At 38.7% G+C, this 23,738-nt stretch overlaps 5 non-coding genes across 5 annotated transcripts; all 5 read left to right on the forward strand.

Moving 5' to 3' along the window:
* Positions 1-12,688: 12,688 nt before the first annotated feature.
* TRNAA-UGC lies at positions 12,689-12,760 on the forward strand. Its single transcript has one exon. It is a non-coding gene; the product is annotated as a tRNA-Ala (tRNA).
* Positions 12,761-13,572: 812 nt separating this feature from the next.
* Positions 13,573-13,645, forward strand: TRNAK-CUU. Its single transcript has one exon. It is a non-coding gene; the product is annotated as a tRNA-Lys (tRNA).
* Positions 13,646-14,040: 395 nt separating this feature from the next.
* On the forward strand, positions 14,041-14,113 carry TRNAV-CAC. The gene has a single exon. It is a non-coding gene; the product is annotated as a tRNA-Val (tRNA).
* A 2,465-nt stretch (positions 14,114-16,578) lies between these two features.
* TRNAL-CAA lies at positions 16,579-16,684 on the forward strand. Its single transcript has 2 exons — positions 16,579-16,616; positions 16,639-16,684. It is a non-coding gene; the product is annotated as a tRNA-Leu (tRNA).
* Positions 16,685-19,908: 3,224 nt separating this feature from the next.
* Positions 19,909-20,014, forward strand: TRNAL-CAA. Its single transcript has 2 exons — positions 19,909-19,946; positions 19,969-20,014. It is a non-coding gene; the product is annotated as a tRNA-Leu (tRNA).
* Positions 20,015-23,738: the final 3,724 nt, after the last annotated feature.

The following is a 23,738-nucleotide window of genomic DNA, read 5'->3' on the forward strand; positions in this document are numbered from 1 at the left end:
TCAAAAGAATGAAAAATAGAAGAAAATGTGAAATACCTCATTAGAAAGACAACTGACCTGGAAAACAGATCCAGGAGAGACAATTTGAGAATTATTGGACTGCCTGAAAGCCATAATCAGAAAAAGAGTCTAGATACCATATTCCAGGAAATTATCAAGAAGAACTGCCCTGATATTATAGAATCAGAGGATAAAATCATCATTGAAAGAATCCACCGATCACCTCCTGAAAGAGACCCCAAAAGGAAAACTCCAAGGAATATTGTAGCCAAATTCCAGAATTATCAGGTGAAGGAGAAAATACTCCAAGCAGCCAGAAAGAAGCAATTTAAATATCATGGAGCCACAGTCAGGATTACTCAGGACCTGGCAGCTTCAACATTAAAGGATTGCATGGCTTGGAATATGATATTCTGGAAGGAAAAGGAGCTTGGGTTGCAACCAAGAATCAACTACCCAGCAAAACTGATCATTCTCTTTCAGGGGAAAAGATGGACATTCAATGAAATAGGGGACTTTCAAGGTTTTCTGATGAAAATACCAGAACTGAATAGAAAATACAATCTTAACATACAAGACTCAAGAGAAGTTTAAAAAGGTAAACGGGGGGGGGGGGGCGGGAAAGGATACTCAATAAAGTTAAACTGTTTACATCCCTACATGGGAAGATAATACAACTCTTGAGAACTTTATCTCTATTTAGACAGACAGAAGGAGTATACATAGAGGGTATAAATATAAATTGTCTTTGATGTGATGATATAAAGAAAATTAAGAGGTGAAAAAAAGAGTTTATGGGGAGAAGAGGAAAGGGGAGGTGGAATGGGTTAATTACATCATATGAAGAGGTGCAAAAAAACTATTACAATAGAGGGAAAGAAGGGAGGGGTGAGCATTGTTTCAACCTTACTCTCATCAGACTTGGTTCAAAGAAGAAATAACATATATGTTCATTCGGATAAAGAAATTTAGTTTATTCTATAGGGAAGTAAAAGGGAAAGGGGAAAACTGGGGATACTAACAAAAGGGAGGGAAGATTGGGCAAGGCAGGGGTAAGAAGCAAAATGTTAGTGAGGAGGAAAATAGAATGGGATGAACTCTACCATAAAATGGAAGTGAATAGCAGAGTGGATTAAAAACCGGAATCCTACAATATACTGTTTACAAGAAACACATTTGAAGCAGAGAGATACACACAGAGTAAAGATAAAAGGTTGGAGCAGAATATACTATGCTTCAGCTAAAGTAAAAAAAAAAACAGGGGTAGCAACCCTTATCTCAGACAAAGCAAAGGCAAAAATAGATCTAATTAAAAGAGATAAGGAAGGAAACTATATCTTGCTAAAAGGTACTATAGATAATGTAGTAATATGAATACTAAACATGTATGCACCAAATGGTATAGCATCCAAATTCTTAGAGAAGTTAAATGAGTTACAAGAGGAAATAAAGAGCAAAACTATACTAGTGGGGGATCTGAATCTTAACCTCTCAGAATTAGATAAATCTAGCCACAAAATAAATAAGAGAGAAGTTAAAGAGAATAGAATGTTGGAAAAGTTAGATATGGTAGATGACTGGAGGAAATTGAATGGGTATAGAAAGGAATATGCCCTTTTCTCAGCAGTATATGGCACATATTCAAAAATTGATCATGTATCAGGGCACACAAACCTTATAGTCAAATGTAGAAAGGCAGAAATAGTAAATGCATCCTTCTCAGATCATGATGCAATAAAAATTACATGTAATAAAGAGCCATGGAAAGATAGACTGAAAATTAATTGGAAACTAAATTATTTCATCCTAAAGAATGAGTGAGTCAAATAACAAATCATTAACTGCATTCAAGAGAATGACAATAATGAGACAACATACCCAAATCTATGGGATGCAGCCAAAGCAATGCTTAGGGTTAATTTTATATCTCTAAATGCTTACATCAATAAAAAAGAGAAAGAGGAGATCAGTGAATTAGGCATGCAACTTAAAAAGCTAGAAAAAAAAACAAATTAAAAATCCCCAAATAAATACTAAATTAGAAATCCTGAAAATTAAAGGAGAAATTAATAAAATTGAAAGCAAGAAAATTATAGAATTAATCAATAAAGCTAAGAGCTATTTTAATGAAAAAAAAACAATAAAATAGATAAACCATTGCTTAATTTGATCTAAAAAAAGAAAGAAAAAATCAAATTACCAATATCAAAAATGAAAGGGGTGATTTAACCACCAATGAAATGGAAATTAAAGCAATAATTAGGAACTGTTTTGCTCAACTGTATGCCAATAAATTTGACAATCTAAATGAAATGGATAAATATTTACAAAAATACAAGTTACCCAAGTTAACTGAGGAGGAAACAAAATCCTTAAATAAGCCCATATTAGAAAAAGACATTGAACAAGCCATTAATGAACTCCCTAAGAAAAAATCTCCAGGGCCTGATGGGTTTACAAGTGAATTCTACCAAACATTTAAAGAACAATTGATTTCAATATTATTCAAACTATTTGGAAAAATAGGTAAAGAAGGATTTCTACCAAATTCCTTTTAAGACACAAATATGGTGTTGATACCAAAACCAGGCAGAGGCAAAACAAAGAAAGAAAATTATAGACCAATTTGCCTAATGAATATTGGTACAAAAATCTTAAATAAAATATTAGCAAGAAGATTACAGCAAGTGATCACCAGGATAATACACTATGACCAGGTGGGATTTATACCAGGAATGCAGGGCTGGTCCAACATTAGGAAAACTATCAACATAATCAACCATGTCAATAAGAAAACTAACCAAAATCATATGATTATCTCAATAGATGCAGAGAAAACTTTTGACAAAATACAGCACCCATTCCTAATAAAAACACTAGAGAACTTAGAAATAGGTGGAACTTTCCTTAAAATAATAAGCAGTATCTACCTAAAACTATCAGCAAGTATTATATGTAATGGAGATAAGTTAGAGGCCTTCCCAATAAGATCAGGGGTGAAACAGGGATGTCCATTATCACCTCTATTATTTAATATTATATTAGAAATGTTAGCTTTAGCAATCAGAGAAGAAAAAGGAATTAAAGGAATTAGAATAGGCAAGGAGGGAACAAAACTATCACTCTTTGAAGATGATATGATGGTATACTTAAAGAATCCTAGAGAATCAACTCAAAAATTACTTGAAACAGGAACAGCTAGATGGTGCAGTGGTTAAACTGCTGGCCCTGGACCTGAGTTCAAATCCGGCCTCAGACACTTGATAGGTACTAGCTGTGTGACCCTGGGCAAGTCACTTAACCCCAATTGCCTCACTAAAAAACAAACAAACAACAACAAAAAAAAATTACTTGAAACAATTAACAACTTTAGCAAAATAGCAGGATATAAAATAAATCCACATAAATCATCAACATTTCTATACGTGACAAACAAAGTCCAGCAGCAAGAAATAGAAAGAGAAATTCCATTTAAAGTAACAGTAGACAATATAAAATACTTGGGGAGTCTACTTGCCAAGACAAACCCAGGAACTCTATGAACACAATTACAAACAGCCTTTCACACAAATCAAATCAGATCTAAATAATTGGAAAAATATCAATTGCTCATGGATAGGCCAAGATAATATAATAAAAATGACAATTCTACCTAAATTAATTTACTTATTCAGTGCCATATCAATCAGACTACCTAAAAATTATTTTATAGAGCTAGGAAAAATAATAACAAAATTCATCTGGAAAACAAAAGGTCAAGAATATCTAGAGAACTAATGAAAAAAAAATGCACAGGAAGGTGGGTTAGCTATACCAAATCTGAAGCTTTACTATAAAGCAGCAGTCATCAACACTATTTGGTATTGGCTAAGAAATAGAGTGGAGGATCAGTGGAATAGGTTAGGCACAGGAGACACAGTAGTAAATTACTTTTGTAATGTACTGTTTGATAAACCCAAAGACTCCAGTTTCTGAGATAGGAACTCAGTATTTAACAAAAACTGCTGGGAAAACAGGAAGTTAGTATGACAGAAATTAGGCATAGACCAACATCTTACACCTTATACTAAAATAAGGTCAAAATGGGTATACAATTTAGACATAAAAGGTGATACCATAGGTTAATTAGGAGAGGAAGATCTTGGGAAAGGAGAACAGTTTATGACCAAACAAGACATAGAGAATATTACAAAATGCAAAATGGATGATTTTGATTACATTAAATTAAAAAGGTTTTGTACAAACAGAAGCAATGCATCCAGAATTAGAAGGGAAACAGAAAGCTGAGAAACAATTTTTATAGCCAGTATTTCTGATAAGGGCCTCATTTCTAAAATATATAGGAAACTAAATCAAATTTATAAGAATCCAAGTCATTCCCCAATTGAGAAATGGTCAAAGGATAGTAACAGGCAGTTTTCTGACGAAGAAATCAAAGCTATCTATTGCCATATGAAAAAATGCTCTAAATCACTATTGATTAGAGAAATGCAAATTAAAACAACTCTGAGGTACCACCTGACACCTATCAGATTGGCTAATATGACAAAAAAGGAAAATAATAAATGTTGAGAAGCTGTGGAAAAATTGGAACACTAATGCATTGTTGGTGGAGGTGTGAATTGATCCAACCATTCTGGAGAGTATTTGGAATTATGCCCAAAGGGTTATAAAGCTGTATGTACCCTCTGACCCAGCAATACCACTATTAGGTCTTTTTCCAAAGAGATCATAAAAAAAGGAAAAGGACCCACATGTACAAAAATATTAATAGCTGCTCTTTTTTTTTCTTTTCTGCAGGGCAATGAGGGTTAAGTAACTTGCCCAGGGTCACACAGCTAGTAAGTGTCAAGTGTCTGAGGTCAGATTTGAACACAGGTCCTCCTGAATCCAGGGCTGGTGTTTTCTCCACTGCGCCATCTAGCTGCCTCAGTAGCTGCTCTTTTTGTGATGGCAAGGAATTGGAAACTCAGGGAATGCCCATCAATCAGGGAATGGCTAAACAAGTTATTGTATGTTGTGAGAATATTATTATTACTAGAGGCCCCCTGCTGTGAGAGCATGGGTTGACCTTTCTAAGGTTCAGTGTCCTGAAGTTACCTCACATCAACATGAGGCCACTCTCAACCAATCAGCTTGAAGCAGTGTGTGAGGCAGTTGGTTTTGGGAGTTGGTAGCTGGAACCTCATGGGGTTGGCAGCTGAACCAGGAGTGGTTGAGGTAGTTAGGGTTTTCCTATTCTTTCAGAGAAACTTGTGCTCTCTTTTTTAACTTCTAATATATATATAATTTTTTTTGGTAGGGCAATGAGGGTTAAGTGACTTGCCCAGGGTCACACAGCTAGTATGTGTCAAGTGTCTGAGGACAGATTTGAACTCAGGTACTCCTGAATCCAAGGCTAGTGCTTTATCCACTAAATGTTTAATACCTAAACTGTTAAATTGTTGTCCTAGGTAGCTTTCCCCACAAGGGGACAGATAGGGCTACCACACACATTTCGTTTTACCCGTCACAGTTTTGTTGAGCCAGCTAGGAGCTGAACCTGCGATCTTCACATTGGGTAAGAAATTTTCTCCTATTTCCCTGTGCCTCCTAAGTACTTTAGTCTGATTAATCAGACAAGCTGAGGTTAAGATCGTGTTTAAACTTGGTCAGTTTGAATTTGAATATTCTATTCCTATTTTTATTTTTTATTTTTACCTTTTTTTGTTTCGTAGTAAGGAAAGTTTTGAATATCAAGGAGAGGATTAGAAATAGCATAGCCCAGGATTCCCCATTAGGAAAGCTACTCATGGATTGGGATAAGGGAAAACTTACAGTGAAATCAAACATGACCAAGGGAAATCTTATCAGACTGTGTTTTATATGGCATAGCTTATTAGAGGAAGAATGGCCTGAACATGGGTCATTTAATCCCCAGAGCCACCCAAACATTGACTTTATTGGAAAATCTGGAGTAGAGCAAGCAGAAAACTGATACAAGGGGGATATAAGAGAAGGGGGCCTCCGGTAATAATGTGATGGAATACTATTGTGCAATAAGAAACTATGTGCAGGGGGAAGCTAGTTGGTGCAGTGGATAAAACACCGGCCCTGGATTCAGGAGTACCTGAGTTCAAATACGGCCTCTGACACTTGACGCTTACTAGCTGTGTGACCCTGTCACTTAACTCTCATTGCCTCGAAGGAAAAAAAAAAGAAAGAAAGGAAGAAACTATGTGCAGGTGGATTTCAGAGAAACCTGGAAGGACTTACATGATGCTGATACTGATGCTGAGTAAGATGAACAGAACCAGGAGAACATTGTATGCAGTATCAACAACATTATGTGTTGATCAACTGTGATAGACTTGATTCTTCTCAGCAATATAATGGTCCAAGATATTTCCAAAGGTCTCATGATGGAAAATGTTTTCCAAATCCAGAAAAAAAAGAACTATGGAATCTAGATGCAGATTGAATCACGCTATTTCTATTGTTTTTGTTGTTGTTTTCATTTTTTGAGGCTTTTTCTTTTTGCTCTCATTCTTCTTTCACAGCATGACTAATGCAGAAATATGTTTAATATGATTGTACATATATAACCTATATCAGACTACTTGCTGTCTTGGGAAGGGGGGGAGAGAGAGGAGAGGGAGGAAGAAAAATTTGAAACTAGAAATCTAATAAAAACAAATGTTGAAAACTATCTCTACATCTAACTGGAAAATAATAAAATACTTTTATGGAGAAAAAAGGGAGACAGGGGCCAGACTGTCATAGGAGGGCTTTGAATGGTGAGAAGAGGCAGTTGGAGGATGGGGGGCAGGGGTACAGCACCCTGGCAATCTGGAAAATCCATGTAAAATGTTTTGTTCTTCTCTTCATCTAGAGAAGAAGGCTGAATTATTATGATATTAAAATATGTTGCTATTATAAAAAAAAAGTTAAACTGTTTACATTCCTACATGGGAAGACAATATTTCTAATTCATAAGAATTTTCTCAGTAATAGAGCAGCTGAAAGGAATATACTTAGAGGGAACAGGTGTGAATTGAATATGAAGGCATGTTATCTGTAAAGTATTTATTTTTTGTTTATCCTTGTTTTCTGTGGGGAAGACAGGGTGGGGTGACTTATGTCTGGGGCTAGATTTGGGCTAGGGGCCTCCTGGGTCCAGGGCTGGTGCTTTGTCCACTGTGTCACCTAGTTGACCCATGATGACATCTTTACAATAAAGTTAAGGGGTAAGAGGAATACACTGGAAGAAAGGGAAAGAAGAGGTGGAAGGGGGTAAAGTAACTCACATAAAAGAAACAAGAAAAAGCTTATGCAGTGGAGGGGAAGATGGGGAAGCAGTGGGGGAGTGAGTGAGCTTTACTTTCATCAGAATTGGCTCAAACAAGGAATAACATACACACTCAAGTGGGTATAGTAATATATTTTTCCCTTAGGAAAAGTGGGAAGGGATAGGGAAAAGGAGGGGAGAGGTGAAAGAAGGGAGGGCAGATTGGGGGAGAGGGGCAGTAAAAAGCAAAACACTTTCAAGGAGGGATAGGGTGAAAGAAGATAGAAAATAGAGTAAAGGGGGAGGGTGGCTAGGTGGCGCACAGGCCTCAGACACTTGACACTTACTAGCTGGGTGACCCTGGGCAAGTCACTTAACCCCAATTGCCTCACCAAAAAACCCCAAACAAACAAACAAAAAAACCCCAATGAAAATAGAGTAAATATCAAGGGGAGGGAATAGGATAGACTGTAATACAGTTAGCAATAGTACCTGAAAGAAATGATGAGCAGGATGCTATCATAAGGACATATGAAAAATGCAAACCATCAACAGAGGAAGAGCTCATTATATTTGAATACAGATTGAAGTATAATTTTTTATTTGTTATTTTATTTGTTAGTTGCTCTTTCTAAAGTTATTTTGTCTATTTTCTTCCACTAATGTGAAGATGGTTTGTTTAACTGCACATGTATGACATATTGAATTGCTTGATTGCATAGGGAGGGTTGAAGAGGGAGGGAGGAAGAAAATTTAGAACACAAAGTTTCAAAAAAATCATTGTGGGGCAGCTAGGTGGTGTAGTGGATAAAGCGCCAGCCCCAGCCTGGAGTCAGAAAGACCTGAGTTCAAATACAGGCCTCAGACACTTGATACTTACTAGCTGGGTGACCTTGGGCAAGTCACTTAGTCCTCATTTCTCCTGCACTCCAAAAAAAAAAAAATCATTGTGAAAAAACTTGTTTTTTTTTCTTTTCTTACATGTAACTTGGGGAAAATTCTAAATAAAAATTATTTAAACACTTAAAAGTGCCTCTAGAATTCTGAGAAGATTTAATCAAACTCTAGGGACCAAACTGATCGGTGGAAGTGGGAATTTAGTTAAGGATTCTCAGACCATGTATGGGCTACATGTGGTATTCACTCTTTCTCATTCCCTGCCTCCATTTGACCCTGCCAGGCTCTTTGAGAGATGGCCAGTTTTAGAGATTTTATTGTTTTCCCAACTTTATGTTTTAAGATATCAATCCTGTGAGGAAATACTTATTGAAAAACAGATAGGCTAAATAGAAAGGATTCCCTAACTACTGACTACTGTGGCAAGAGTCATAGAGGCAAAGTGAAGGAGCTTGTATTTGTACCATAAATCTTGCAAAAGTACCCGAAACAAAATATAATATCTACTCCTATTTTCCATACCCTTTGTAAAAAAAAACATTGAATGGGGGCAGCTAGATGGCACAGTGAATAGAGGACCGGCCCTGGATTCAGAAGTACCTGAGTTCAAATCTGGCCTCAGACACTAGCTGTGTGACCCTGGGCAAGTCACTTAACTCTCATTGCCTGGGGGGAAAAAAAAGACACTGAACAAGAAGCAGCATGCTGTGGGAAAAAGGAAAGCTGTTGTCCCTTTTAGTCAAAGACACTTGGATATGCCAGCTCTTCCACAAGCTATATATAACCATATATATAACCATAACTTCTAGAGAAAATAGGGAAGAGTGAGAGCACACATTACCTCAGGCTCAGTATCCTAGCTGGAGGCTATCAACTAATTGTGCAGTTACCATAGCAACCTAGCAACCATAAGTTCTGAACTCATGAACTCACTCAAGAGCTCCCCTTCATGCTTAGAATTTTATATATTTATGCAAATTATATAATAGATGTTATTACAAATATATCTAATACAATAAACTATAATATACATATATGAAAGTACATAAGAATAATTCCTGAATCTATTTCATTCACTTATTTGAGCATCCCCTTGCATTAAACCTAAATATATGTGTGTATACAAAATTATCAGAAATATTAAGACTAATAACAAATAATGTGAGTTTGAATTCTGTTTTTCCTCCTCCCCAACCCTCCCCAGTGGAAGTTCACACAGTAGGGAAATAGCTAAAACAAAGGGGGGAAAAAGGTTAAAGATAAAAACACTGAACTGATTTATATCACTCTCAAATCGATTTATTGAATAAAGCTATCAGTTTTATTTTCAAAGAAATCATGATGTCAATTAACCACATTTAAAAAAAAAAACAGAAACAGAGGCAGCTAGGTGGCTCAGTGGAGAGAGCACCAGCCCTGGATTCAGGAGGACTTGAATTCAAATATGACCTCAGACACTTAACACTTACTAGTTGTGTGACCCTAAGCAAGTCACTTAACCTCACTTGTCCCGCAAAAAGAAACAAAAACATTTATCAAGCTTTTGGAACTTAAAAGTTCCAGAAGGCATCTACCCAGAAGTGGTCTCCTAAGAAGGAAGTTGCTCAGAATATGGCATTTACCGCAAAAGTCTCTGCCAGGAAGATCCCCTCTAAGAAGGCTGAAGACCAGAAGGCAGCCTTAGGTCAAAAGGATCAGAAAGGCCAAAGCCAGAAGGCCTCAAGAAGGATCTCAGAAGAGATCTGCTCAGAAAGTTCCAACCCCAGAAGGCCAAAAAAAAAGAGGCCACAAATCAAATAAAGAATATCTTTGATAATGTGTGTGTGTGTGTGTGTGTGTGTGTGTGTGTGTGTGTGTGAAAGAGAGAGAGAGAGAGAGAGAGAGAGAGAGAGAGAATGAGAGAGAATTCAGTTTGGGACTAACATTCTGTTAGTTGTAGTCATTATTGTCAGTTAATAGTTAACATCCTTTATACTTTCCGGACCCTACACCCAAGGGCTGAAGGGTTTTGTCCCTACATATCAATAACTTAATCTTGAATTTTAAAAAATCCTTTGGTAGGTCCTGGCTCTAATTACTTCAGGTGAGTAGGGAAAGCTATGGCTTTATCTACCAAATAGCAACTAAGTTTGGTTATTACCCTTAATCTATTTCCTTCAGAAAAACTTTCTTTTTTCAAACCAGGAAAAGCCTGGAAAGGGCTTTTGGACTAGAGGAAATGGTATTTTTTTTTTAGTGAAGCAATTGGAATTAAGTGACTTGCCCAGGGTCACACAGCTAGTAAGTGTTAAGTGTCTGAGGCCAGATTTGAACCCAGGTACTCCTGACTCCAGGGCCGGTGCTCTACCCACTGCACCGCCTAGCTGCCCCAGAAATGGTATTTCTTAATATTTCTAGTTCAACTAAAAAGATTTCTAATACGTTTCTATTGTTGTTGTTGTTGTCTTGTCCTTTGTTCTCAGAGGACCATGACATCTGGAGGCGAGGTCATGATTTGCAGTGAATTGATTTTAAGTCAGGTAAGGCTGTGCAAGGTCACCAGCCTCACTCTTTCCTCCAGAGCTATCTGGGTCCAGTGGCACAATATACATCAGGAATACTGGAGATGGAGATGTTTGAAGCAATCTGGGTTAAGTAACTTGCCCAGAGTCACACAGCTAGTTAGCATCAAGTGTCTGATGCTACATTTGAACTCAGGTCCTCCTGCCTCCAGGGTCAATGCTCTATCCACTGCACTATCCATTTTATTTGGTTTATTTAAATTCAGAATAACAAATAATTTTTAGAAATATAATTACCACAATGTGGAAGTTTTTAAAAAGTTAGAAACAGCCATAGCCATTTAATCTACTTATAAAATGGAAACATGTGACTCATACTGGTTTAGAATGCAAATTCATCTGCCAACCTTACGGTAAACATTATGGAGAAAGATACTGCCTTACAAAACATCTAAAAGCAATTGAGTGGATAACTTGGAGAATGGTGTGAGAACCAGCTAAACCAGATTATCAGGAGCACATTTAAGTTATGTTATGAATCACCCAGACTTGATGGAGCTGCCTTATTATCCAAAAAAATTTTGTGAAACTTTGGATTAATAAAATCAAAATGCCTTCCTATTGAACTCCAACTGAACTCAGACAATATACTAGTGAATGTCACGCAAACCCGAGTTATTGACTGAAAGAGGAAGAAACAAAGCTCCCCGCCTAGATGACCAGTAGACAATGGACTTTTGAGGTAGCCAGTACAGGGATAAAGTGAAATTTTAAATGCTTCTTCAGCAGGCTTGCTAATTGCCATAAATTCTGATGAGATTTTACATATCATTCCCTCCTCCCCACCATTGTTAACAGTGCTTGTAAATTAAGTTACTGAGTCCTGTTTTTAGTCCTTACTGAGTCCCATGTTACTGTTTTCTGTGAGGTTTTTATATTTAGTGTTTCTTTTATGTGTAGGAAACAAATACCTGTCCCATACCTGATTTATATTGTACACTGAGTAACTTTCTAGTCTTTCTTTTTGGGAAGATATGAACCACAACTTAATTGTAATTGGAGTTAAGGGAGGGATGTGTTTAGACGCCATATGGTGCATTTGAAGCAACAGACTGAGGATTTAAAGTATCAAATAGATTGGGAAAAGAGAGTTTAGATACTCTCCTCTTTTTCATTAGAGATCAGATACTCCCGGATTGAATCTGGTACCTGGGTTCAAGGAAGAAAGAGGGCTCCTTTGGGAGATAAAGGAGTATATACTAAGTTAAGCAATGGTTTTTAAGATTAGAAAGATCAGAGGGAGGAAAGACTGTTTCCAGTGTATTAGGGAAATGAGTGATGACTTCATAGCTGGCTATGATAGCATTTGTAGCATTGGTAGGTGGTGGAGGGCAGGTAGTATTCAGCAGGTGAGGATGGGAAGAGTTCGTTCCAGGCTTTGGGGTGTTTGAAAAGGTCACCAGGCAACCAAACAACAGAGTTGTAGTAACTTTAGATTATGGGGACTAGCTTAGTTTGAAAGACGAAAGAATGCGAGAGTGATCTTACATTAAGCTAAGGAGTTTGGATTTTATTTTGTAGGCATTTTTAGAGGCTATTGAAAGGCTGTGGGAGCAGTCACCACCTTATATATGCATAAGGAATGGGCAACACTGTAAAACATCAGTGAGAAGTGGGAGAGTATGGAGCCAGGGGGGCTACTGCAATAGTTCTTGCAAAATTTAATAAAGGAGTAACTACAGATGTAAACTGTTATCATTCTCATGGGAATTTATTGCATAGGAAGATCTACATTGTTGGGGGGAAAATTGTTTTTCTTATCTTCCACCCCCTCCCATCACATAATAAAAAAAGAGGAAAAAACTTGGCAACAAATATGCAATTCAATTGCCATTCTCAGGGCATGAAATCATCCTAATTTTCCTCTCTCCTTTCTTCTTTCACTTCCCTCATCAATTTGACTACCAGACAATTCTGCTTTATATTATCAAGTAGGTAATAGGAAAAACCCTCTTTCAGGTTTGGGGATGTAGCTCAGTGGTAGAGCGCATGCTTTGCATGTATGAGGCCCCGGGTTCGATCCCCGGCATCTCCACAAGTGTTTTTTGTTTTCTATTTTTGTAAACTCTTTCCAACCACTCCCACCCCCCCGCCTTCAATTGCAAAATAACAAAACCAGCCAAGAAAACAAAAGAAAAAAACGCATACTGTTCTTAAAGAGTGAGGGGAAGCCAACTGCTAACTGACATTACAACTGATTGCTTTCTATTGCTCCCTGGCCACTGAACCGCTGCATCTTCAGAGCCAAAACCTCCAGTAGAGGGCCCTCCCAGGAGCTTCCAGAGAGGATTTCCGCGAAGTCCCGCCCTCGAATTTAACCTTTCCTTCAGCCTTGTGTTTCGCTTTCCCCGTCCCCTTCCCCATGCATCTTCCCATCCCCCACCCCCCACCCCACCCCGTACCGTGCTCTTGCGCCTGCGTGTTCAGCTTTGGATGAAGTTTGAACACTGGCCGGCATCAGGCGGGGCTGCGGCCGGTTCCCGGAGCTCTGCTTTTCCTGAAAGCTTGTGCGGCGCCCGCTCTTTGCCCTGACTTGATGTGACTTGATTTTGCGGGCTCCCCTTGAAACAAGAGGCCTAGAGGAGACGTCCGAGAAGGAGAAAAATAGGGAAAGACGGGCTAAGGGAGTGGCAGGGCGAAAATGAGCATTGCTGTTAATGAAGGCGCGCTGGCAAGATACCAAGGGAGACCGTTTTACAGTCGGCAGAGGGTCCAGCTCCAGAAGAGGGGCGTTTTCTCTGCTGGTATTTGTGGTTTCTTTAGGAAGAAGAAAAGGAAAACTACTGAACATTTGAGGACAGCTAGATACTTTTTGAAAAACGGAATTGCCAAGCCTAGGTTTCAGTTGCCCGGCTAGCTCAGTCGGTAGAGCATGAGACTCTTAATCTCAGGGTCGTGGGTTCGAGCCCCACGTTGGGCGCTGTACTTTTTCTTCCTTCCACCTGTAAGTTTCTAAGGAAAAGTGTTCTTTAAACTTCACTACAGGCACACATGAAAAAATATGTGTGCTCACTCCTCTCTAAACTTTGTTTGCGTCTGTGGGATGGGACCAAGTTAGTCCCCTGCTCCATAGTTAGACTATGATTTCCGAAGGGTTCAATTGTCTGTCCTGTATTGTGTATGGCTACTTTTCAAATAACAGAAACTCGGAAAGTATTAAGTGACTTGCATAGCGACACATTCTGTTTTCCTCATGCAATGATGTCTGCCAATCTCGAGTAGTCTACAATAGATAATATAACATGTATCAACAGTCTTGAGCCACTGTAATTTTTTTCCCGTTATTAAGAGTTGTGGGAAGCTCACTCGTAGCTGGTTTCCGTAGTGTAGCGGTTATCACGTTCGCCTCACACGCGAAAGGTCCCCGGTTCGAAACCGGGCGGAAACAATGGCGTTCTGGCTTTTCTCTGGATATCAGTATAACTTTATTGCTTTTCTTCTCTCTTTCAGGTTACTAAAGCTAGGGGTAAAATTACTGGTATTTGCAATTCTAATCCAATTGACAGTAAAGTTGCATTCTGTAACTTTTGGCGTTAATAATAATTATATATGTATTCGTGATTATTTTACACGGTAACTATCATCTTATATGACATATCCTTTTATATTTTGTGCATTTATTTTTCTATCCCTTCCAAGATTTATCTGGGTCTGCTCATTCCACCTTCTTTCAAAATCATCTGTTGTCTCTGAACATCCCACCATTTTCAACTTGCTGAACCTTAAGAAGAAAAGATTTAGGATTGAACTATATCCTGTTTATATAATAATATTGCATTATTTCCTTCTCCCTCCCCGTCTACTTTCTTTTTTTTTGGTGAGGCAATTGGGGTTAAGTGACTTGGCCAGAGTCACACAGCTAGTGTCAAGTGTCTGAGCTAGATTTGAATTCAGGTCCTCCTGAATCCAAGGCCAGTGCTTTATCCACTGCGCCACCTAGCTGCCCCCGGGAGCATTTTTTTAATACAGGGATATTTCAGATCCAGTTTCCGGGTGACATCACTATGGCAGTATGAAATGGAAACAATCAGTCGATCAAAATTTAAGCTACTAATTGCCAGGTGCACATAAAGACACATGCAAACAACTGCTTTAAAATTGTGTGTATACTCATCATGCATGTACATACAGATGTGTGAGTATATATGTATACAAAATATGTTTATAAACCTATGCAGGATAAATTAGAAATAGTCAACAAAATTAATTTAAATTATGCAAACATTTTGCAAAAGCACAAATACAACGACTTATTACGTAAAGTGCAAACAATTTCTTGAATATTTCCCCTGAAACATTTTCTTCCACCTCTTTGTGTCCTCCTTATTTATCTTACTCTAATGGTGTTGGGGGATATGAGTTGTTTTGGCCAAGGACAACTAGGCACTTTGTCAATCTCTGGAAGGCCTAGAAACATCACTCTTTCCCAATTCCTTCCAACAGGCTTGATTTTAATCACCGCCTATCATTCTACCTCCACCTAAGAGAAATTATTTCTCTCCTGTATTAATAACTAATTATTGAATTAGAACCAAGATTTTCCTCTTTTTCTACTTCTTCATCCAGAAATCAACCAGTGGGGGGAAATCTTTATCAAAGAATATTTCTGCTCATTGTGTTTACTCAGAGAGGTCTGGGGAAATGTGGGTTTCTGCCTTTTGTCAGACAGATGATATGGAAATTGATCAATCTCTTTGACTAAGATGTGGGTGATCCAAGTCACTACCCCCAAGGCCTTCATTAGAATGAGCCAGTCCTTCATAATATTGATTCTCTCATCGTGAACCATAAGAATTGATTGCCATCTTCAACGCCTGCTTTTCCAATGCATATAAACTATGAATCCACCGACACAAGGCGTTTTTGGCATAAGAGAGTGCCACTGACCTCTTTTATTAAAATCCTAGCATTATTAATAAAATGACAAATTACCCGGCAAGTATTTCCCTCGGTCCTTTTAAACGTCACATAAGAAAGAAGGGATTCTCTAACTCCGCAAGAGGGACAAAGGAAAACTGCTAAAACCTAGGCTCCAGGATATTTCCGCCCTCCCAGTTCCCTCAGGAGAAGCTGTCCTGGCGGTACAGCTGAGTGAGAGTTAACCCCTCAGATTCCGTTCCTGATTGCGCTCCAGAAAGGTTGGATCAGTTCACAGCTCCACCAACAATGCATTAGTGTTCCAATTTCCCCACAGCTTCTCCAACGTTTATTATTATCCTTTTTTGTCATATTAGCCAATCTGTTAGGTGTCAGGTGGTAACTCAGAGTTGTTTTAATTTGCATCTCTATAATCATTAATGATTTAGAGCATTTTTTCATATGACAATAGATAACTTTGATTTCTTCATCAGAAAACTGCCCGTTCCTATACTTTGACCATTTCTCAACTGCGGAATGACTTGGGTTCTTAGAAATTTGATTTAGTTCCCAATATATTTTAGAAATGAGGCCTTTATCAGAAATACTGGCTATAAAAATTGTTTCCCAGTTTTCTGACCTGCGGAGAAATAGATCAAACATTGCACAACGGATTTCATTATCATTTCAGCGACAGTTTGTTTTCTCGCCTCTTTCTTTGAACAGTATGGGAGCCCGGCCCCTGCCCAATTAGGACTCTATGTCTGTGTGGGTACAAAACCCATTATACAGTACAAGGATGTACTGCGGCCCGGGTCTCGGTCTCGGTCTCTTGAAATCTTTTGTCATACAGAAGACTTCCCTTTCTGTGGAGGTCGCTGTGACGACTCACAGAGATTACGGACTTCGCTTCTCATTTTCTTAAAACCCAATAGAGAGCGAGAGCCCGGATATTTATTATTTGAATAGGCTAAAAGGGAAGAGCGTTTTCGCAGTGTCAGGATGGCCGAGTGGTCTAAGGCGCCAGACTCAAGGTTTCACCTTCCTCTGTGAGTGTTCTGGTCTCCGTATGGAGGCGTGGGTTCAAATCCCACTTCTGACACATTAATTTTCAGACTCTTTTTCTTAAATTAACGTTTTTAAGAAACGATGTCACCTTAAAAATTGTTTTTTATCATTCAAATCGGCATCTTAAAGGAGAGAGATGAACGTTTTTTAATTTTTGACTCAAATATATTTCTCCAGAACAGTATGAGCTTTTTAGTTTAAAATCACTTGCAGCAACACTTAATGAACCGCCAACCTCAGCTAGACCCTTTAAAAAAAAAGGTTTTTTATTTCTTTTTTTTAACATCTTCATAGTTTTCCCCTGTAGTTCTCCCTCTCTCCCCTCCCCCAGAAAGCCATTCCATATGACAAATAGCATTTTCAGGTAAATATTCCTTCTAAGATCTAATAATGTGAATTCATCAGTAATATGTGCAAAGCCTTTTTGCAAACCTTAAAAGAACTATATAGATGCTATTATTATTACTGATATGGGTCAGTATATCAATCAGAAGGGGTTTCTCTTGTGAGAAGCAAAATCAAAGATGACCAGATCACAGAACAGACATATTGAGGAATCAAGGGACTATAAAAGTTTAGATTGACCAACTACATATCAGGACAGACATACGAGGAAGTGAGGGGAGATGAAAGTTTATAGCAGGAACCTTAACTAGGTGTATCTACTACAATTACTATCAATCTGTGGTAGTTAATGAATTTCTTCACTCTCGATGCCACAGAGCAGGATTTGCTGGACACTGATGTCAAGGAGGATTTAACTTGCAAAGATCCTATTGTGGAATAATTTAATTTAGAAAGATCTCCTAGATGACATTGACATGTCTTCTATGGTGTCTTTATCAATTGTAAGCAATTTAAAGACTAGTTTCATAAATTTTAGAACTGGAAGAAGCCTTATTCATTCAGTTAGTCCAATTCCTCCCATTTGCACATGAGAAAAATGAGTCCTGGGGAGATAACTTGATTTTTCAGTCAACAAACATTTATTAAGCCCCTACTATGTGCCACACACTGTGCTAAGACCTGGACTTGCCCAAAGTCACCCAAATAGTAAATGACACACAGAGAGATTAAGATCCAGTGTTCTGACCTGAAATCTCATGTTTCATTTTAATGTATTCTTAACTCTAGACCTTTGATAAAAGCTTGTTGGGTTTAAATTTGTTGAAAGAAGAAATAAAAGCATCTTCCCCATTTTAGTGTGTCATAAACCCCCTTAAGGGGAGCCTCAATTTCTCCATTTGTAAAATGGGATAATATTTGCACTTTATACAGCATTAGATGCTGCTGCTTCCACCTCAAAAGGTTGGGGGGTTTTGGGGAAGGGGTCCTTTTAAACCTTAAAATATTGTAAAAATATTCATTATCAGTAAGTCAATAAATATTTATTAAGTGCCTATTATTTTGCCAGATACTGTGCTAAGTGCTGGAATATAAATAAAAGGTTCAAATGATTTCAATATCGTTGGCAACATCCTTATCATTCCATTACTCTTCACCCTCTAAATTTTTGTCAGTGAAGCTGTGCAAGATTCTTAAATCCTTTTCCTGCATGTATACTGTCCTTCTTTACACAGGTTTTGGGAGAGCACCAAGTCCTATTATTTTTCTCTCCTTGTACTCTGTGTTATTGACCAATTCCAATTTGGTCAATAAGGATTCATAAATGAGAAGCTGTATATGACTTCCTCTTCTGTTCACTTGCTACTCAGGACTAGGAGAACCTTTTTTCCTCCTCATTTTTCATGGGCTTCTAAAGAAATGGCTCATTATGATACTGAGGTCCAAATTCAGATTTCCCATTCTCAGCTCTGAAGACCATGACCTAAGGCATGGAGGGTTTTAACCTGCAGTGGTAAAGGAAAGTCCTTAGCAGAAACAAGCCAGAGTAGACAGAAGGTAAAACACAAACCAGCCTGGTCCCACAGCAGAAGACCGGACCCAGTTTCAGTGACCCAGGGGTCCCAGATGCATCAGGAGATAGATATTAGTAATATCTAGGCAGCATATGCTTGTCCGAACAACTAGGGAACCTATACCCAATTCATTATCCAGGTAGTCTGGGCCTGAACCAAAATAGAAAACAGGGCCAGACAATTACTGCATAAAGCAAGGTCTGGTCTTGAATAAACTCCGTATTAAGCAGGGTTTACCCACACCATCCAGGAGAATAGGAGCAGAGTTTGACTCAATCAAGCACAAACCTTCATTATAGAAATTTAGGATAGAGTTAGGAGTCAAAAAAAAGAAAGACAACCCCACCATCACCACCAAAAAAATGAAGAAATACCTTGTACTCAAAGACACCCAAGCAATAAACCTTGAAGAAAAGAATAACTCCACAACAAATCTAAGTAGAACCTGGGAGAAAAGAACATCTTGTCCACAAGTATCTGGAAGAAATTAAACAAGGGATATAAAATGGAATAGCTAAGGAGGAAAAAATGACAAGGAGAATAGTTTAGAATAGATGATGATTAATCATACCCAAGAATTTAATTGCATGGAAATTAGAATTAGCTAAAGAGAAACTAATTATTTGTGAAACAACAGGAAGTATTTTTTTAATGAAAAGATGTGGGGGGAGAAGAAATATATATTTGGGTACATATTACCCAAAATAAGTGTCCAGGAAAATAGGTCAAAGATAGATAATATAAGAATTATTAGGCTATCTGATTTCTTTGAAACAAAAGATAAAGTGAAAATAGAATCTACCAATCACCTGCTGAAAGAAAACAGGATATGAAAACTATCAGAAACATAGCCAATATCCAGAGCTTCTAAGTAAAAGAAAAATACTGCAAAGCAAAAATACTGCAGAGTTCAAATACCAAATAGCCATAGTCAGGATTACACAATATGTGGCACCTTCCATTTACAAAAAGCAGCAGATAGCTTTTCAATGCAATATTTCAAAAGGCAAAAGAGAAACTCTTACAATAAAGAATAAATAAATCAAAACTAAGTGTTACCCTACAAGGAGAAAGATTGAACTTTATTGATATAAAGAATTTTCAAGCATTCTTGCTGAAACGGCTAAAACTCACACATTTGATCAATTGAAAGATACTATCTGAAGATAAGAAACGTATCTTTAAAGAGAAAGACAAATAAGACAAGTAGGACTCTAGATTAGTTTTATTTTCTTATAGTCTTGGAAGAAAGTGAGAAAAATAGAGACTATTACTCTTTATGACCATATACGGGAAGGAAGCTCACTATCTGATATAATACGGAGGCTAAGAACAACGTGTCAGGATGGCCGAGTGGTCTAAGGCGCCAGACTCAAGGTTGCCCCTTCCTCTCTGAGGGTTCTGGTCTCCGAATGGAGGCGTGGGTTCGAATCCCACTTCTGACACAAATATTTTGGTCTTTTTTTGGAATGTACATTGCATAATGAATGAATACGGGGACTGGGCGGAGTTTCTAGTAGTAGCTTTGCTACGAAATCCCGGACACAAACCAGACACATTTGAACAACTGTGCAGAACTGCAAAGAAACACAACTCGAAAAGGGGTAGGAACAGGAAAAAGGGAAAGAGGGTTTAAGAAGACTAGACCAGGTAAGGGAGGAGTTATAAGTTCTTCCCCCTACAGAGAAAGCAATAAGTGTCCTGCAAGAATTGGACTGGCTTTAATAGGAGATCTAAGTTGCTAAAGACCTTGGGAATTGTATATCTTCCCTGAGAGAAAGGGAGGACTCTAACCGGGCATCAGGCCTGGAAAGCCAGTTTGCAGAAGAGTGGGAGTAAGATTTGGAGAGAGAGGAGTGCAACAGTAGCAAATGGAAGATTCTGGAAACATTTCCTTTCCCTACTTTAGGGCTTCATAAACTTTTTCCACTCACAACCCCTTTTCGAACAATTAATTTTTATGCAACCCCGGGTATATAATTATATAAAATAAGTATACATAACCTTTTACTGTTGCCAATTTTTATTCCAACCCCCACATTCAGTTAGTTACTTCACCCGATATGGAGTGTCGACCCACATTTTAAGAAGCTAAACCTTAGTTTATAGCTTGGATTACTTAGAGAATCTGACTGAAAGTAAATTGTATTCTCCTGAGAGTAATAGTGAAATTACTGTAATCTCTATTTTTCTTTCTTTTGTATGGCTGCATGCAATGGGTGGCAGAATTCATTGCTAAGGTTTGGTTTGGTTTTGCTATTTAAAAGTTTTGATTAAACAATATTTACATTCTAACAATGGTTTGCTAAAGATGATAATTTTAACTGTATCCTGTTTTTGTTTTTGTTATAGATTGTGAAAGAGAGGGGACATGGATAATTGATTATGATAAATTCAACTAGCTAAGAGAACACCCCTTACCCCAATAGTAATCAACAAATTGCTTGAGAACCCAGAGCATTTTATGAATTCTATTTGCAATTTGTACTCTTAAGTTTGTGTGTGTACTCGGAAAAGTGTGTGTGCATTTTAGATTTTGCAGAGAAAGCAAGCCAGATAGAACTAAGACCTTTGCCCTAACATGAATCCTTCTGTTGTGGAGAAAATGGGGTAGGGGTTTGGGATAGGGGTAGGGGTTTGGGGTCCTTAGGAATTCCTCTTTAAAGAATTACACCCTCTTGCACACAAAGCAGTTAGAATAAGATGGTAGTTTATTTAGGGGCAAGGGAAGGGAAGGGGGGGGGAGGTAAACCATGAAAGAAGTCCTTGCACTTCTCATGGGGAGATAGGTATGGAACAAAACACGTGGCTCTGAGGTACCAATCTCCTCGAGCAGGAGACTGGCAGGTACTTTTATAGGGGACTGATGGTGACCATCTGCCTGTGGAAAGTTCCTTTAGTGAGGGAGGACCATTCCCCACTGGTGGCGGCTAGAGGAGTTGGGTGAGGAGTGGCTCTCAAGCCACCTCTCTCTTCAGGACACAAAGGCTGCAGCCACACCCAAAGTCATTTCCCCAGGGGTAAGGGAGACCAGAATGAAGGGGTGGGAATCTGAAACTAGCTCAGTCCCTTTGGGTTCCACTTATCTCTCTAGGCATCTGTCCTCTGGTTTAGTTTCTCAAGGAGAAGATTCCTCGATGTGCCCCAGAGAACTTCTGGGGTACTCTGTGCCCTCAACAGTATGGATAAATTGATTATCAGTGTCATTATAATATTCTCCACCTAAGGGTGTTTCAGGGGAGGGTTTATCCTAATTTGGAGTTCCTGGGGGTCCTAAGCCAACCCCTGAGGCGAGTACCTTTTTCAGTGGAGGTGTTTTGGGGGTTTACATGTCATAAGGTGAATCTGGGGGACAATTTTGGCCTTTTCTGCACATCTCTTTCTGATTCCCATGGCTAGTTTCAAAATAGAATCATTTTTCATTAGAATTTCTATAGGTTGTCTTTTTCCTTTATTGTTATTTTGACCTGACCCGCTCTGGTCCATTATGGATGTTGATCACTATGGGTATGAGAACCTAACATAAGTTATCCATTAACTGGGATCTGATTCCCTTTTAGAGTTAATATCTATATTAGAGCTTGGGTATTAGGTTTTTCTATTAACCCTTTTTTGCCTCCTACATCACTTTGGTTTAGTTTCTCAAGGAGAAAGTTCTTTGATGTGCCCCAGAGAACTGCTGGGGTGCTATGGGCCCATAACACTTCGATTTCTTCCTTTGAAAACTGTCTGTTCATATCCTTCGACCATTTATTAATTGTCAATGTAAGGTAGCTTTCTCAAGGAATTTAGCTGAAACTGGAACCAAATCGGACTGAGCTAGCTTTGGATTCCCACCCTTCATTCTGGTCTCCCTTGGGTATGGCTTCGGCCTTTGTGTCCAGAAGAGAGAGCCACCCCTCATCGAATTCCTCTAGTCACTACCAGTGGGGGATGGTCCTCCACCCCTCACCCAATTCCCCCAGCTACCACTAGTGGGGGACGGTCCTCCCTCACTAAACGAACTTTCCACAGTCAAATGGTCACCCCTTCCCCCATCAGTCCTCTATAAAAGTACCTGCCATTCTCCTGCTCCAGGAGATTGGTACCTCTGAGCCATGTGCTTTGTGCCTATCTCCCCATGAGAAGTCCAAGGATTTCTTTCATGGTTTCCCTCCCCCCACCTTCCCCTCCCTTGCCCCTAAATAAACTACCATTTTATTCTAACTACTTTTGTGTGCAAGAGGGTGTAATTCTTTAAAGAGGAATTCCTAAGAACCCCAACCCCTAACCCAAACCCGTACCCCATTTCCCCCATTACGCTAGCTAGCTCAGATGGTGGATTAGGTAATAATTTCTTTGTTTCTTTTTTGGTTTTTGGTTGTTTTTTTTGGATGGGGGAAACAAGAGTGTATTTGTAGTGTTAACCTGGAAATTAAGGAAACAATCAATATAGGAGAAACAAGGTCTTTAATTGGGGCAGATGAACTCTGCTTTGTAGTCTCGCAAAGCTCAGAATTTAGTAATACCCAAAGATGGGAATAGAGTACAGGGTTTTTATGGGGTAACAGAACTGAAGGGAACCAAAAGATTGCTCCAGAGTCAAGTACAACTACTTAATGTAAATGAACCTTTAACAAAAGAAACAATAGAACTCCTCCTAAATTAAGTATAGACACAACCAACTCTAAACAGAAACTACTTGTAGGTGGACCCTTTTTACCTAACAGTCCAAGGAGTAAGCAAGGATCATTTTCCTTGGGGGAAAGTCCATAAATCCATCAAGAGTCTGGAATTGACAAAAGATTGGTTAGCCCCAGGCAATTCATTTGCCTGGGAAGGGGGACTGGGTGGGGATCAGTCAGTCAATTATTTCTCTAACAAACGTGGGTTGAATCTATGCCACAGCATTATAAGCACCCAAACCCAACCACTCCACTTTTGGGGGAGACAAGATTAGAGAACGTTGAAAGGAACCCTATTGCCATCTTGATTAATGCCTAGGCATGCTGCGGTTTTGAACTGCTGGTTGACTGAATGTCATAGCCCCATAAATTTTCATCGAGAAGATACTTTACAGATCATCTTGCCCAATCCTCTCTTTTTCAGATGAGAAGATTAAGGGATTGAATGGTTCTCCCACACCTCTAGCCCCTAAGAATTGTTCTGATCATGCCCCAGGCCCTACTC

Source organism: Dromiciops gliroides, chromosome 4, assembly GCF_019393635.1.
Source record: "Dromiciops gliroides isolate mDroGli1 chromosome 4, mDroGli1.pri, whole genome shotgun sequence".
NCBI lineage: Eukaryota > Metazoa > Chordata > Mammalia > Microbiotheria > Microbiotheriidae > Dromiciops > Dromiciops gliroides.